The sequence below is a fragment of the Symphalangus syndactylus genome, chromosome 13, assembly GCF_028878055.3.
Source record: "Symphalangus syndactylus isolate Jambi chromosome 13, NHGRI_mSymSyn1-v2.1_pri, whole genome shotgun sequence".
NCBI lineage: Eukaryota > Metazoa > Chordata > Mammalia > Primates > Hylobatidae > Symphalangus > Symphalangus syndactylus.
Window position 1 is genome coordinate 113,813,560 of NC_072435.2, and position 12,780 is coordinate 113,826,339.

A 12,780-nucleotide genomic window follows, 5' to 3' on the forward strand; every position below is an offset into this window, starting at 1 on the left:
AAGGTTCATCTACATTGTAGCTTGTATCAGTACTTCGTTTTATTTTATGGCCAAATTATATTCCGTTGTATGGTGATGTTAGTAGCAGTGAATCCATACGGGTCTGCAGCAACCTGAATCCTTGCCTCCTCAGAAGAGAGAATTCAACCAAGGGGCATAAAGACAGAGTAAGAAACCAAAGCAAGTTTCACAGCAGGGGTGAAAGTTTATTAAAAAGTTTTAGCCGGGCATGGTGGCTCATGCCTGTAATTCCAGCACTTTGGGAGGTGGGCAGATCACCTGAGGTCCGGAGTTGGACACCAGCCTGACCAACACGGAGAAACCCCGTCTCTACTAAAAATATAAAATTAGCTGGGCGTGATGGTGCATGCCTGTAATCCCAGCTACTCTGGAGGCTGAGGCAGGAGAATGGCTTGAACCTGGGAGGTGGAGGTTGCTGTGAGCTGAGATCACGCCATTGCACTCCAGCCTGGGCAACAAGAGCAAAACTCTGTCTCAAAAAAAAAAAAAAAGTTTTAGAACAGGAATGCAAGGAAATAAAGTACACTTGGAAGAGGGCCAGTAGGGAGCTTGAGAGATTCAAGCGCATGGTTTGACCTTTGACTTGGGGTTTTATATGTTGGCAGTCTGCATGTACAATGGCCTGCCAGCACTCGGGAGGGGCTGCATGTGAGTGTGTTTACTGAAGCTATATGCGTGCTCACTTGAGGTGTTCTTCCCTTATCAGTTGAGTGTTCCTAGAGGAAGGTCATGTACCAGTTAAACTCCACCATGTTGCCTCTTCATGCACATGCTTAAGCCCACTCACCCAACTCCTGAGATCTTACTGGGAAGCTGCTGATCACCAGTTTCTGGTGTTTCTATCTACTGGGAGACTGTCTTTCCCTGGCATCGGCTGCAACCAATGATTATTTTAGAGAGACAGTTTAACAGCTGCCTGATCATCTCCTGATGGGGCGAAGGAGCCTCTCCTTCCCTGCTCAGATCTGACTAACTACCTACTGCAACAGAGATACCACCTTTTGTATATCCATTCATCTGTTGATTGATAGTCAATGAATATTGAAGCCATGAAGTGACTCAGAACCTGAGGCACTTCTTTCCTAAAGTCCCTACCCATCATTCCACCTCTAGAAAGAAATTGATTTTGCTTCCCTTGCTTGCCTTACTGTGAACAGAGTGACATTTTTAAAAGCCTACCTCTCTTTATTTACAGTGGGTTTTCTGGCCGGCCGCGGTGGCTCAGGCCTGTAATCCCAGCACTTTGGGAGGCTGAGGCAGGCAGATCACTTGAGCTCAGGAGTTCGACACCAGCCTGGGCAACATGGTGAATCTCCATATCTACCAAAAATACAAAGAAACTAGCCGGGCATGGTGGTGTGCGCCTGTGGTCTCAGCTACTCAGGAGGCTGAGGTGGGAGGAGTGCTTGAGCCTGGGAGATGGAGGTTGTAGTGAGCAGAAATCGTGCCATGGCACTCCAGCCTGAGTGACAGAGCGAGACCCTGTCTCAAAAAAACAAAAAAAAAGATAGAATGGGCTTTTTGTTTGTTTTTCATTTTTGCTTTTGTTTTTTGAGACGGAATCTTGCTCTGTCACCCAGGCTAGAATGCAGTGGCATGATTTTGGCTCAGTGCAACCTCCACCTCCTGGGTTCAAGCAATTTTCATGCCTCAGCCTCCAGAGTAGCTGGGATTACAGGCTTCTGCCACCAGGTCTGGCTAATTTTTGTATTTTTAGTAGAGACAGAGTTTCACCATTTTGGCCAGGCTGGTCTGGAACTCCTGACCTCAAGTGATCCTCCCACCTCAGCCTCCCAAAATGCTGGGATTACAGGTATGAGCCACCATGCCTGACCTAGAGTGGCCTTTTTGTATGCCAATGCACCTGGCTGGAATTTAGTCAAGCAATACTTTATGCCATTATTTTTTTCTTTTTTCAACAGTTTTAGTCAAACTATTTTGGATGTGTAGTTGGAATTCCCAATTTCTTAGGGTCCCAGTGAGACAGGAATAATACAGGGTGGTCACAAGAGAATAGAAAATTCCAGGTGGCAGTTTCACATGACTAGCAAAAGGAAACTTTTGCTGCAGAAGTAAGGGGCCAATAAGACCCTAAAAAACTAGGGTGTGGACCAAGCTGGCTAAGACCAACTGGACCCAACACGGTGCTGGATTTGATGTAGGTTTCACCAAGGACCTCATTATACACTCATTAATATACTAAATCCCACACCCATTGGGCATGGTGGCTCATGCCTGTAATCCCAGCACTCTGGGAGGCTGAGGCAGGCAGATCACCTGAGGTCCAGAGTTCGAGAACAGCCTGGCCAATATGGTGAAACCCCATCTCTACTAAAAATACAAAAATTAGCCGGGCATGGTGGTGGGAGCCTGTAATCCCAGCTACTTGGGAGGCTGAGGCAGGAGAATCTCCTGTACCTGGGAGGCAGAGGTTGCAATGAGCCGAGATTGTGCCACTGCACTCCAGCCTGGGTGACAGAGTGAGACTCTGTCTCAAAAAATAATAATAATAAATAAATAAATAATAAATAAATCCCACACACACCAGGGCCATGATAGTTCCGGAAACACCCATATTTGGTGTAAAAATGGGTAGCACCACAATTCTGAGAAACCTCAGATTCTTCCCAAGAATCTTCATGAATATTCCACTCCTTGGTTAAAGAAACCCAAAAGAGCCGGGCGCGATGGCTCATGCCTGTAATCCTAGCACTTTGGGAGGCTGAGGCGGGTGGATCACCTGAAGTCAGTAGTTCGAGACCACCCTGGCCAACATGGTGAAACCTCGTCTCTACTAAAAACACAAAAATTAGCCAGGTGTGGTGGTGCCTGCCTGTAATCCCAGCTACTTGGGAGGCTGAGGCAGGAGAATCGTTTTAACCCGGGAGGCGGAGATTGCAGTGAGCCAAAATCGCGCCACTGCACTCCAGCCTGGGCGACAGTGAGAGACTCCGTATCAGAAAAAAAAAAAAAAAAAAAAGAAACCCAAAAGGTAGAAACCCCAAGTCCCGGCCGGGCGCGGTGGCTCACGCTTGTAATCCCAGCACTTTGGGAGGCCGAAGCAGGCGGATCACGAGGTCAGGAGATCGAGACCACGGTGAAACCCCGTCTCTACTAAAAATACAAAAAAATTAGCCGGGCGTGGTGGCGGGCGCCTGTAGTCCCAGCTACTCGGAGAGGCTGAGGCAGGAGAATGGTGTGAACCCGGGAGGCGGAGCTTGCAGTGAGCCGAGAGCGCGCCACTGCAGTCCGGCGTGGGTGAAAGAGTGAGACTCCGTCTAAAAAAAAAAAAAAACCCCAAGTCCCATTGGACGCTGTCTTGAGTCCGCCCGCACTCCCCTTTCTTGAGTGTGTATTTTTCACTTTGCAATAAATCTTTGTACTTTCATCATTTTCTGACTCACTCTTGAATTCCTTCTCCGGATGGTGTCAAGAGCCTGGATACTGGCTGGGGTTGAGGTCTCAGCAGCCTCTGTCTAAAAAAAAAAAATAAATTACAGTTTAGGGGACATGCAGCCTCTGACTCCAAGAGTTTGAACCTCCCCAAATTACTCCTGGAAATAACATCACTATTGTAAAACCTAAGATCAGAGCTTGGGAAATTTTTCAGACCCTGCACTTGATGGATGGATCGGCTGATACCATCCAGACAGGTAATCTGGCTCAACCAGCTCTGCCATCCCACCCAGGAGCAGAAGACAGCAAGAAAAACTCACTTCGATCCCCTGATTCCATCTCCAACCTGACCAATCAGCACTCCCCACTTCTCAAGCCCTCACCTGCCAAGTTATCTTTAAAAACCCTGATCTCTGAATGCTCTGAGAGACTAATTTCAGTAACAGTAAAACTCCGGTCTCCCGCACAGCCAGCTCCGCATGAATTACTCTTTCTCCATTGCAATTCCTGTTTTTTTTTTTTCCTTTTTTCTTTTTTTTTTTTTTTGAGACAAAGTCTCGCTCTTGTCCCCCAGGCTGGAGTGCAATGGCGCAATCTCGGCTCACTGCAACCTCCGCCTTCTTGGTTCAAATGATTATCCTGCCTCAGCCTCCTGAGTAGCTGGGATTACAGGCGCCTGCCACCACGCCCAGCTAATTTTTGTATTTTTAGTAAAGACGGGGTTTCACTATGTTGGCCAGGCTGGTCTTGAACTCCTGACCTCAGGTGATCCACCCACCTCGGCCTCCCAAAGTGCTGGGATTACAGGTGTGAGCCACTATGCCTGGCCTCGCCTGTCTTAATAAATCCGCTCTGTCTAGGCAACAGGCAAAGCAAACCCAATGGGCAGTTATATTATCGTTTTACAGATGAGGAAGCTGAGGCTCAGGGAAGTGAAACAACGTTCCAGATAAAGTCATAGCCTCAAGTCCATGTTTATAAAATGCTGCCCTGGGTTATAGCATTCCCTACAGTAGTGGTTCTTTTTTTTTTTTTTTTGAGGAGTCTCGCTCTATCTCCCAGGCTGGAGTGCAATGACACGATCTCGGCTCACTGAAACCTCTGCCTCCTGGGTTCACGTGATTCTCCTGCCTCAGCCTCCCGAGTAGCTGAGATTACAGGTGTGTGCCACCATGCCTGGCTAATTTTTGTATTTTTAGTAGAGACAGGGTTATACCATGTTGGCCAGGCTGGTCTCAAACTCCTGACCTCAGGTGATCTACCCGCCTCAGCCTCCCAAAGTGCTGGGTTTACAGGCATAAATCACCACGTGTGGCCAGTAGTTGTTCTTAAACTGGGGTTGGGGGGTGGGGAGATTAAGAACTTTGTGATAAGCCTAGGCAACATGGTTAAACCCATTTTACAATAAATTAAAAAATTAGCAGGGTGTGGTGGCACGTGCTTGTGGTCCCAGCTATTCAGAGGCTGAGGTGGGAGGATCACTTGAGCCCAGGAATTCGAGGCTGCAGTGAGCTATGATCGCACCACTGCCCTCTAGCTGGGCAATAGAGCGAGACCGTCTCTGCTGGATGAGATGTCAGGGCCCGGCATTGGCAAGTGGTGGGCTCGCAGGTCGTAGGTTAGTAAAAAGAATTTACTGATGTCAGTATAAGTTTGAAAAAGAAAAAAAATATATTAGAAAGAACACAGCATAAAAGTGCTGAGGGACTCCTCAGCGCCAGAGGACTGAGTGCCCTGCGGTGAATTTTCCTTCCAGGTATTTATGGACCTTAAAGCGAAAGCTTAAGGGTAATTTGGAACATATTAGCTGTGTAGGTCATGATACATGATTATATTTGTAGACATTTTGGTTCCTTAATGTCAGCCAGGGTTTGCACAATGAGTTTTGATATGCATGCATTTCAGAGATGTATAGGAATTCTAGTTACAGTCCAGGCGTGTTGGCTCATGCCTGTAATCACAGCGCTTTGTGAGGCCGAGGTGGGCGGATCACTTGAGGTCAGGAGACCAGCCTGGCCAACATGGTGAAACCCCGTCTCTACCAAAAATATAAAAATTAGCTGGGCATGGTGGTACACGCCTGTATTCCCAGCTACTTGGGAGGCTGAGGCAGGAGAATCGCTTGAACCCAGGAGACCGAGGTTGCAGTGAGCGGATATTGTGCTACTGCACTCCAGCCTGGGTGACAGATCTAGACGCCATCTCAAAAAAAAAAAAAGAAAAGAAATTCTAGTTACAAATTTTTTGAGGAAAGAAGCCTGGAACCAGATGCCAGCTTTAGATTAAAAATAAATAAATAAATAAATAAAAAGAAAGAAAGATCAACTCAACAAAAGGCAGATTAATTGGAGAAAAGGCATCTAGATTTATAATGTGAACAAGAGGGGAAACCACAGAGGAATTACCCACACCTCAAGGGAATGTGGAACATTAAATATCATTTTGAGATTACAGAAAGACAGGGGCTTCCATCCTGGCAAAACCGGTTATTGGAGGGAAAAAAGGAATTCAGGGGGAAATAAAGGATTACTAGGGAAATGAATGGGTCGGGAACTAGAAGAGAAATTAACTTGTAAATAGACGTCTTTGAAATGTGAATGAGCCTGACATTATCTTATGAAAGGATCTGTTCAGGTGTGGTTACCTTCTGGGTCTTCCTTTCTGCAATAGATAAAGAGATAACAGGGAGAGAAAGAAAGAACAATTGTTTCTAATTGGGGTGTCTGGATTTTAGGTAGATAAACATCCTGTGCTTTTGCAGGGGAGGGAATTATCAGGGAGATCCTTCTTCAGTTCAGCGTATGAAAGCCTCCATTTCTGGGCCCCAACAAAACAAAAAAGCCAATCCTGCTGGTCTAAACTGGAATTCTAAACTGGGTCGGTCTGGCCCAGGAAGTGGGAGAAAAAAAAACTCACTTACAAACTGGAATCACCAGGTGGCGCTCTCGGCCCTGAACAGAATCTGGGTTCCACAACCAAGGTCATCTCAGAGATAACAGTTGGTGCAAGCTTCATGGAACTCCAAAAATTTCAGATTATTGGTTCAACCAATAGCCTTCACCTTCCAGAGGAGGAAAAGTGTCCCAGAGTTGTTAAACAGCTTGCTCAAGGTCACAGCTCATGGACAAAGGCAGGGCTCATCCGCTTGTCTAATCCTGATATTTCTAAAATGTATCACATATAGCTCCCTGACCCATTCAACAAAGCACAGTATGCACAATGCAATATTTTCTTGTGATAATTCAAAGAATGAACTTTTGTGTATGAATTTCGGGAACATTGGTGTCTGTGCTGTGCTATCTATGGGAACTAGATAGATTAGAGGACCTTTATCCCACACACAAAATGGCTCTGGACTACTGTTTCTTTGTTCCAACAGCTACCTACATTTTTGTTAATTCCTCCGAGAGGGAGGCTGTGCAGAGGTTTTGGTCCTCCTATTGGTCAGGTTTGTTTACGTTTCTCTGTCTTTAGGAAGAGATATTTTTCCCTTCTCTGAGCTTCAGTTTACGGCACTCAGTAAAAGTTGCCAGCAGGGAGGAGATAATAAATAATTGGTAATTATTAATATAAATACACTTCTTGACATATTAGCAGCCAACAAACATGAAAAAATGCTCAACATCATTAATCATCAGAGAAACGTAAATCAAAACCACAATAAGTCTGGCTAGCTCATGCCTGTGATCCTGGCAATTTGGGAGGCTGGGGTGGGAGGATGGTTTGAGGACAGGAGTTTGAGAACAGCCTGGGCAACATAGTGAAACCTCCATTTTGACAAAAGCTCTGTCACCAGGCTGGAGTGCAGTGGCGCAATCTCGGCTCACTGCAACCTCTGTCTCCTGGGATTCAGGGATTCTCCTGCCTCAGCCTCTTGAGTAGCTGGGATTACAGGCACCCACCACCACGCCCGGCTAATTTTTATATTTTTAGTAGAGATGGGGTTTCACCATATTGGCCAGGCTGGTCTCAAACTCCTGACCTTGTGATCCACCTGCCTCGGCCTCCCAAACTGCTGGGATTACAGGCATGAATCGCCACGCTCGGCCGCAAATAATTTTTGTTGCTGGCCTATTTCTGTTCAAAATTCTGCAGCGATAGATTTATTCTTTTGGCTAAACATTGTGCTTCCTGGATTTGTTTTAATTTTAATTTAATTTAATTTTTATTTTTAATTATTTATTATTTATTTTTTTCAGACAGGGTCTTGCTCTGTCGCCCAGGCTAGAGTCCAGTGGTGTGACCTCAGTTCATTGCAACATCCGCCTCCCAGTTTCAAGCAATCCTCCTGCCTCAGCCTCCTGACTAGCTGGGATTACAGGCGCCCTCCAACATGCCCAGCTTATTTTTGTATTTTTGGTAGAGATGGATTTTTCCCATGTTGCTCAGGCTGGTCCCAAACTCCTGACCCCAAACGGTCCACCTGCCTTGGCTTCCCAAAGTGCTGGGATTACAGGTGTGAGCCACCATGCCTGGCCTAGTTTTATTTTTTTAAAGAGGAAGTCTCTGGAGGAGGCAGCACACTAAATTACTTCAGGATGAACAGTTCTTAGATAAAGTCTTTGTTTGTTTGAGACAGGGTCTCACTCTGTCACCCAGGTTGGAATTGAGTGGTGTGATCATGGCTTACTGCAGCCTGCACCTCCCTGGCTCAAGCCATCCTCCCACCTCAGCCTCCCGAGTACCTGGGACTACAGGTGCATGCCCTTATGCCCAGCTATTTTTTGTATTTTTTGTAGAGATGTGGTGTCACTGTGTTGCCCTGGTGGGTCTCAAACTCCTGGGCTCAAGCGATTCACCTGCCTATGCCTCCCAGGCGTGAACCCCCATGCCTGGCCAATCCTTAGTTTCTTGATGGCAACCAGAAGTTTGACTGGCCCAGGAACCCAAGCAGCTTTGGTCACCAGGGCTCTCTCCTTTTGCATACCTTACTCAAAAAAGCTCCCAGCAGGCCAGGTGCAGTGGCTCACGCCTGTAATCCCAGCACTTTGGGATGCCGAGGTGGGCGGATCACCTGAGGTTGGGAGTTGAGACCACCCTGACCAACATGGAGAAACCCTGTCTCTACTAAAAACACAAAATTAGCCAGGCGTAGTGGCGCATGCCTGCAATCCCAGCTATTCGAGAGGATGAGGCAGGAGAATCGCTTGAACCCGGGAGGTGGAGGTTGCAGTGAGCCGAGATCGCGCCATTGCACTCCAGCCTGGGCAACAAGAGCAAAACTCCGTCTCAAAAAAAAAAAAAAAAAAAAAAAAATCTTTCTACATTTTTTATCTCTAAAAAATACCACAGTTAAGGCCGGACGCGGTGGCTCACGCCTGTAATCCCAGCACTTTGGGAGGCCGAGGCGGACGGATCACGAGGTCAGGAGATCGAGAACACGGTGAAACCCCGTCTCTACTAAAAATACAAAAAATTAGCCGGGCGTGGTGGCGGGCGCCTGTAGTCCCAGCTACTCGGAGAGGCTGAGGCAGGAGAATGGCGTGAACCCGGGAGGCGGAGCTTGCAGTGAGCCGAGACTGCGCCACTGCACTCCAGCCTGGGTAACAGAGCGAGACTCCGTCTCAAAAAAATAAATAAATAAATAAAAATAAAAAATTTTAAAAAAAACCACAGTTAACTGTTTTTTATTCTTCCAGATATGCATTTATGTACATATGCATTATATAGACACACTAACATATATATGTATTTAAAGACATAAATAAGGTCACACACTACATGTTGTTTTTTGAGCCTCTCGCTGTCACCCAGGCTGGAGTGCAGTGGCGTGATCTTGGCTTACTGCAACCGCCACCTCCTAGGCTCAAGTGACCCTCCTACCTCAGCCTCTGGAGTAGCTGGGACCACAGGTGAGGGCCACCACACCTGGCTAATTTTTGCATTTTTTGTACAAATGGGGTTTCGCCATGTTGCTCAGCTGGTCTCAAACTCCTGGGTTCAAGCAATCTGCCCACCTTGGCCTCCCAAAGTGCTGGGATTAAAGATGTGAGCCACTTTGCCAGGCATGTATGTATGTGTGTATATATATATTTTTGTTTGTTTTGTTTTGTTTGAGACAGAGTTTCACTCTTGTTGCCCAGGCTGGAGTGCAATGGCATGATCTGGGCTCACCGCAACCTCCACCTCCCGGGTTCAAGCATTTCTCCTGACTCAGCCTCTCCAGCAGCTGGGATTACAGGCATGCGCCACCACGCCCAGCTAATTTTATATTATTAGTAGACATGGGGTTTCTCCATGTTGGTCAGGCTGGTCTCGAACTCCCGACCTCAGGTAGTCCACCCACCTGGGCCTTCCAAAGTGCTGAGATTACAGGCGTGAGCCACCACGACCGGCCCACCTCAGCCTCTTGAGCAGCTGGAACAAGAAGCACCCACCACCCCACCAGCCAATTTTTGAATTTTTTGTTCTTTTTTTTTTGTCACGGAATCTTGCTCTGTCGCCTAGGCTGGAGTACAGTGGCATGATCTCGGCTCACTGCAACCTCCACCTCCCAGGTCCAAGCGATTCTCCTGCCTCAGCCTCCTGAGTAGCTGGGATTCCAGGTGTGTGTCACCATGCGAGGCTTTTTTGTGTTTTTAGCAGAGACAGGGTTTCACCATGTTGGCCAGGCTGGTCTCAAATTCCTACCCTCAGATGATCCACCTGCCTTGGCCTCCCAATGTGCTGGAATTACAGGTCTGAGCCATGGTGCCCAGTCATATTTCTGTATATGTGACATTTGCCCTTCTAGAACTTTGATCCAACTCTAGGGAATTGGCTTGACAACCCTTTTTAATATAATCTCTTTGTTTACTTACCTTGAACTTTTGGTCAAACGTTCACTACAGATAAACATGACTAAGTCAAAACAGTTGGGGAAGTAGAAATAAGTTCCAGGTTGATGTGTTTTAATGAATAGTTTCTTAATTTCCGGAGCTTGCGGAAAATTCTGGAGCTTGCAGAAACTCATAACATTTTGATAAGTAGAGATGGAGTCTGTTTTAATTAAGTGGCCAGTATCATACATAATTAATATAAGCTGTGTACACATGCAAGGGGCTTACTCACCTGCTCCTTAGATGCTGCTCTCTTAGGCTGATTAACAAGATCTCTGCATTGGTTGTGCATCACTCATTTGCTACTTGCAGACGACATCTTTTGCTTTTACGTTTCCTACCTGTATTTCTTTTTCTTTTATTTATTTATTTCTTTTTTTTTTTTTGAGACAAAATCTCACTCTGCCGCCCAGGGAGTCTAGCTCTATCTCCCTGCCTGGAGTACCGTGGCAAGATCTCAGCTCACTGCAACCTCTGCCTCCCGGGTTTAAGTAATTCTCCTGCCTCAGCCTCCCGAGTAGCTGGGATTACAGGCACCTGCCACAACGCTCAGCTTTTTTTTTTTTTTTGTATTTTTAGTAGAGACAGGGTTTCATTATGTTGGCCAGGATGGTCTTGATCTCCTGACTTTGTGATCCGCCCGCCTCGGCCTCCCAAAATGCTGGGATTACAGGGGTGAGCCACCACACCCAGCTGTAATTTTGTATTTTTAGTAGAGATGGGATTTCTCCATGTTGGTCAGGCTGGTCTGGAACTCCCGACCACAGGTGATCTGCCTGCCTCGGCCTCTCAAAGTGCTGGGATTACAGGTGTGAGCCACCACACCCGGCCTTTATTATCTTATAATTTCTATAGATCAGGGGTTCGGGGATACCAGAGCTGGGTCTTCTGCTGACCCAGGGTCTCACAAGGTTTCAATAAGCTGTCAGCCAGGTCTCGGGTCTCATTGTCAAAACCTTAGTCAAGCTGGGAGGGCAAGCTGAGGTGTCAGGTGTCCAAGTAGCCAATTAAGCAATAAGCCATCAGCCAGATGCACTGGGCTCACACCTGTAATCCAAGCGCTTTGAGAGGCCAAGGCAGGAGGATCACTTGAGCCCAGGAGTTTGAGACCCGCCTCAACAACATAGTGAGACTCTGTCTCTCCAAAAAAAAAAAAAAAAAAAAAAAAATTAGCAGGGCATGGTGGTGCACACCTGTAGTCCTAGCTACTCAAGAGGTCGAGGTGGGAGGATCACTTGAGCCCACATGGTTGAGGCTGCAGTGAACCATGATTGCACCACTGCACTCCAGCCTGGGTGACAAAGTGAGGCCCTGTCTCAAAAAATAAAAAAATAAAAATAAAAAAGAAAGCAATAAGCCAAAAATGAAAGAGGTAAGGCTTTATCACTTGACTGTGATGGTATAAGGGCTAAGAGTGGAAAAGTACTAGGTATGAAATCAGAGTAGGAAACAGTGGGTTCAAGGTTTCCCCCTCCCATCCCTAGAAGGAGGCCTTGGCAGAAGCCCCATAGAAGACCTCTGCCCACGGCCCCAGATAAAGAGACCTAGGATTAAAGGTGCTGCCTGGCTAGGGATGCAAATGTGTTCAAGAGCATGGCCGGCCAGGGCCACTAGAATCTCTGACTCCAGTTCCCTTCAGACACTGCAGTGCACAGGCTGGGCACCCAGTGTGGTGTGGGGAGGGCAGCTTTCCCCAGGGCCGGCCAGGGAAAGCCTTCATCATTGCCCACAGTCAGGCAGGCTTGAAGAATCTCACCTAGGGTTTCAGCCAGGACCCGTACTCCCCACTCACCTGAAAGCCGGGCTTTCGGCGGAAGGATCCACTTCCAAGGTCACTCACTGGTTGTTGGCAAAATTCAGGTCCTGGAGGGGTGTCGGGCTACGGCCTCAGGTCCTCGCTGGCTGTTGGCCAGAAGCCGCCCTTGGTGCCTTGCCACATGGGCCTCTGCCACACGATGGCTTGCTTCCCAGAGGCCTGCAAGCTGAGAAAGTAATGGAGAGCGCGTGCTAGCAAGACGGAAGCCACAGCCTTATTTATTTATTTATTTTTGAGACGGAGTCTCGCTCTGTCGCCCAGGCTGGAGTGCAGTGGCGCGATCTTGGCTCACTGCAAGCTCCGCCTCCCGGGTTCACGCCATTCTCCTGCCTCAGCCTCCCGAGTAGCTGGGACTACAAGCGCCTGCTACCACACCGGCTAATTTTTTGTATTTTTAGTAGAGACGGGGTTTCACCGTGTTAGCCAGGATGGTCTCCATCTCCTGACCTCGTGATCTGCCTGCCTCGGCCTCCCAAAGTGCTGGGATTACAGGCGTGAGCCACAGCTCCTGGCCCTCCACAGCCTTATACAACGGAATCGGAAGTGACATCCTGTCCGCACGTCATGTGTTGTTTGCAATAGGGTCTTGCTCTGTCGCCCAGGCATGATGATGGTTCACTGCAGCCCTGAACTCTTAGGCTCAAGCTATCCTCCAGCCTCAGCCTCCTGAGTAGTTGGGACTACAGGTGTGCCACCACATCTGGCTAATTTTTAAATTATGGGGGGAGA

General features: G+C 47.5%; 1 long non-coding RNA gene across 1 annotated transcript in view; it reads right to left on the minus strand.

The window, feature by feature from the left end:
* The window catches only part of LOC129459205 (uncharacterized), a 22,435-nt gene continuing 9,655 nt past the window's right edge, over positions 1-12,780 (minus strand). Inside the window, exons 2-4 of the long non-coding RNA XR_008649947.2 lie at positions 12,028-12,217; positions 3,426-3,497; positions 1-490 (exon numbers count right to left, since the gene is read on the minus strand). This is a non-coding gene — a long non-coding RNA (uncharacterized lncRNA). The remainder of the gene's footprint in view (positions 491-3,425; positions 3,498-12,027; positions 12,218-12,780) is intronic.